Source organism: Corvus brachyrhynchos, unplaced genomic scaffold, assembly GCF_000691975.1.
Source record: "Corvus brachyrhynchos isolate BGI_N302 unplaced genomic scaffold, ASM69197v1 scaffold227, whole genome shotgun sequence".
NCBI lineage: Eukaryota > Metazoa > Chordata > Aves > Passeriformes > Corvidae > Corvus > Corvus brachyrhynchos.
This window is the reverse complement of record NW_008239290.1, coordinates 228,528-232,807: the sequence shown is the minus strand read 5'-3', so window position 1 is coordinate 232,807 and position 4,280 is coordinate 228,528. Positions and strand designations below refer to the sequence as shown.

The 4,280-nt window shown below is 42.9% G+C and overlaps 1 protein-coding gene across 1 annotated transcript in view; it reads right to left on the bottom strand.

Annotated features, from left to right (window-relative positions):
- Positions 1 to 3,194, bottom strand: part of ZFHX4 (zinc finger homeobox 4) — a 149,608-nt gene extending 146,414 nt beyond the window's left edge. The window contains exon 1 of the mRNA XM_017740474.1: positions 1,024 to 3,194. The gene's annotated coding sequence lies outside the window, so the exon portion shown is untranslated. The remainder of the gene's footprint in view (positions 1 to 1,023) is intronic.
- Positions 3,195 to 4,280: the final 1,086 nt, after the last annotated feature.

Here is a 4,280-nt window from a genome sequence, read left to right as displayed (position 1 = left end):
CGAAACTGACAGAGACGCAGAGCGCGCTCCTAACGGGCTCCTCTTCCTCCTGCTGCCAGAGCCGGCAGCCAGCAGCGCGATCCCCTGCGCACACACACACACACACACACGCCCGCACGGCCACCCTGCCTCTGCTCCTGAGAAACCTACCTGCAAAAGAAAAGGGGGGAGAAGGAGGGGGGGAGAGGGGAAAAAGCACCCCACACCTTCTCCTGTACACACGCACGCAGTCAGGGTCCCAACTGCCCTGCTAGCATCTCCCCCCTCGCCCGAAAGCGAAAGTTTGAGAGGCCGAGGGGGGTGGAGATGAGGAGGAGAGACAAGGAGGGTGGGAGAGCAGAATGTGCCTTCAAAAGGCACCTCAAAGTTTTGGGGGGGACTGAGCTGCGAACGAAGACTGCGAGCTCTAAAGGGGCTGGGAAGGGATGACTTCTGCCAGCCGTAACGTCTTTCCTAATCTGACAGTATTCCCCCCTCCCCGAGCTCCCTAGAAAAAAAGAGCGAAATAAAAAGTGGGGGGCATCCCCCGAACCTCTTCTGCAAAGCGAGCAGGGTCTTCCACCTAATCTGAAAGTTACAGCCCAAAAGAGGAAAAAAAGAAAAAAAAAAAGAAAAAAAGAAAAAAAGAAAAAAAAAAGAAATCCACAGCCCCAAACCAAAACAAAAAAATATTACACAAACAAAACGTAACCCCCGGAATAAAAGAGAAAGGCAGTGAGAGAAAGAAAGAAGGGAGAGAGAAAAAGCAGCCCCTCCTTCCGAAATGAGAGCAAATACTGTACCTAAAAGTGGGGAAACAGGCAGAAAAGGGGGGAGAGAGAGAGGGGAGAGGTACATGGGATCTGGGGATGTGAGTGTGTGTGTGTGTATGTGAGAGAGAGAAAGAGGCACAGAGAGAGGGGGAGAGAGAGAGAGAGCGAGAGCGAAATATCAAAGATTGTGCAAGATCAGCCTGGAAAGATAATCGATACTCGACCTAAATTTAACACAAACTACTCAATAAAAGTTAAAGAAAAAACTTACTTTCCATTTCCCCTCGCAGTTCCTACTGGATCTTCGCCTCTCTTTTTTGTTTTGCTTTATTTACTTAACAGCTGATCACATCCAAGTAAACGAGAGAAGGTTCATTAAAAAAATAATAAAAAAAAAATAATCCTCCAACTTTATTGGGTGAAAATAAAAATGATTGAGCAAGAAGTGGGGGGCATGGAGCGGTCCTTTGGGGTCCGGGAGTTGTTAAAGCATGTGCCGACCGCGGTCTCGCTGTTTGGTTGTGAAGGGGTTGGGAAAAGGAGGAAAGGAAATGAAAATCCGATATGTCTTTATTCTGCTAATTATTATCGTTTTAGCCCTGTTTAAAAAAATGGCTGATTAAGTTGAGTGCGCATGTCTTTGTGTGTCTATTCCCGATATGCACTCTGGGAATGAGAGAGAGAGAGAGAGAGAGGGGAGAGAGAGAGAGAGAGAGGAGAGAGACTGAAGAGAGCGAGGGAGAGGGAGAGCGAGGGAGAGGGAGAGGAGAGGGAAGAGGAGAGGGAGAGGTGTAATTAGTGAGGTGATCAACATTCTCCGGGCTGCAAATGACGCGCAGCCCTGGAGCCGGAGAAGCCGGAGCTGCCGCGGCTGCCGGGGGCTCGCCGGGGCTGCGGGAGCCACAGAGCCAGCCCAGAGAAGAAGGGGCAGCAGAAGGGAGCTCATGGATACAAACACAAGTCTGCAAACTTCATTAGTAACACAGACACACACGCACAGGCACACAAAGTAGATGGCTAGGGAAAATTAAAAAAAAAAAAAAAAAAAAAGAAAAGGGAGGGTGGCAGACTTGCTCTTTTAACTGTTTGGAAACTTAAAAAGAAACAGGTCCAAATTAATTATTGCATCAGGGAGATATTTCTGTCTGTCTGTTCATGTCTTACATTTTCTCTCTTTTAATGGGGATTTAATGAGAAAAAAAATTGCATCCCATTTTTTCAATGGGCTAATGAATGTATCACACATCTGTAAAAGGAAAGGTATACCTAAGGTAGGGAACAACTACCCCTACAGAGATAAAGATGGGTTTATTTACACATATGCACACAAATGCACACATGTGCGCACTCACACCCTACACATATTCACATACACTGAACACATACAGTCACACAAAACATAGCACAATTTATTTGTTGACCACCGTGTCATTGCTTGGAGATACCAACAAAGTAAAAAGCAAAGCCTTACAGAATATACAATATCAACTGTAAACAGTCTTATCAAAATGAAGTAAATATCAGCCCAGGGAAAGGGTCTCTTTGCATACAATACAGATTTCATGCATATACATGCATCATCTTCCAGTTTCCCTGCAAGTATTGATATTTTATTAATATTTTATCTGCTATATTTTACCAGACATATTTCATTCTTGGGGGAAGGGGGGCACACTATTATGATGAAAAGTAGGGTAAAATGTACAGATGTCATTATAAATCGGAATCTTCTACAAATATTTTCCTGTGTGGGATTTAAGAAGATTGCTTCTCATTTGAAAATCTAATTATCTTAACCTAATACTGCAGATGTGAATATGACTGACACTTTCATTAAAAGATAATTAACTAAAACTAGGAATAGACATACTTTAAAATACCCCCTACTGAAGATAAAAACATGACTATTCAAAGAGCATCTGAATACACCGCAGGAACACGTGCAGATTTTTGATAATGCTATTCCAGAAATGGGTATACCAGAAATGGTCACTAAGTCACAGTTACACGCAGGAGATATTTACAGTACCAAGGACCCCGCGCAGGTGAACCGTAACCTTAGAGCTGACATGCCTTTGAAGTTCGTGATTCCTGCGATACACATCAAAACCTTGTCTTAGGCCTTAAACACTAAAAAGCAGCAGGAAGGTTTTATCACAACCTTCCATTAAAAGCATGCATGCACAACAACAACAAACCAGCAAAAACCAGGATGGCAGAAATATACACCTCTCTGGGCCCTAAACCTTCTACTCCAGGAGAACGTTTTGCAAGTACTGGAACTAACGCTAATAGGAAAATCCCCACCTGATGATGAATTAAGGCTGCCCTTAAGGAAGCACAGGCCAGTGTCGGGGAACCGAGTGTCTAAAAGCAGATGTTTAAGGTCAGAGTGAAGGTCCTGATAGTTTTGAAGGAAGAAAGGAAAAAAAAAAAAAAAAAGAAAAGAAAGAAAAGGTCTTTGGAAAGGGGAGGGAAAAAAAGGATTTAAAAAAAAAAAAACAACCAAACCCCCAAAAAAACCAAAAAAAACCCGCCAGCCTGAAAGTACAGCTATTCCAAAAATCGGAATCTGCAAATAAAGCAGGGAAGGACCTCTACCCCAATCCAGAGAAACCTTACTTCAAACTTCAGAAAAATCTTCAAGACTCGAACTTAAGGAAAAGTCAGGGGCGTTGAAGGGCTCGTGAGAGCAACTCTGTTGGTTTTCCAAGCCTCACCTAAGCATTGCACCAGCTCATCAATGAAAAAGGTGTGAGCATATGTATGCAGATTTCCACAGGCACTGTGCCCTGTCAATGAAGGTAATAAGGAAACTAGCGATATGCTGCATCGCTGTTTACACGTGGAAAAAAAAATGCAAACAGAGACTAAAAATGAAATCTCTGAAACCTATTTACAGTTATCAGATTGAGGGAGTATGATGGAAAGAGAGCTTTTAGGTTTAAATGGTAAACGAAACGGGACTCTGATACAGAAGGATGCCATTGTCCATTCAAGTGCATGCCTGAAGGATGGCAACACATTTCCTAAGACTGAAGACAATTAAATACAATGTGATGAAGAAACACCTGAGAACAATACATCTATTTCAAATTCAAGTGAAGAAACACGTATACTTAATGTCACGGAAGAATAAGGAAACGAAGATAATTTAGTTTTAAAGTCGTCCCCCCCCCGCATTTCCCCCCACCTCTTTTATTCCTAGTGCTTTTTTCCTGGTGAAACATCAATATCATTAATGTCATTAATGTCAAAACACCAAACGTCAGAACAGTCAAGTCATTCTTTTTTGGCTGTAGATTTTTCCCCCCTTTCTCTCGTCTTGGAGGGGGATATAGGTTTATGGTGTTCTTGAGTTACAGCTAAGGAACAAAGGAGGGGGGAATAAGGCAGGAATTGCGATAGAAGAATTCACATTTTTCAGGGTTTCTTCTGTCACTGTTTACTGTCCTTCTTAACATTTTAAACCTCTCTGTTTCTCTGTCTCTCCCGCTTTCTCTATCCCTAAAAATAGTAGGTATCGAG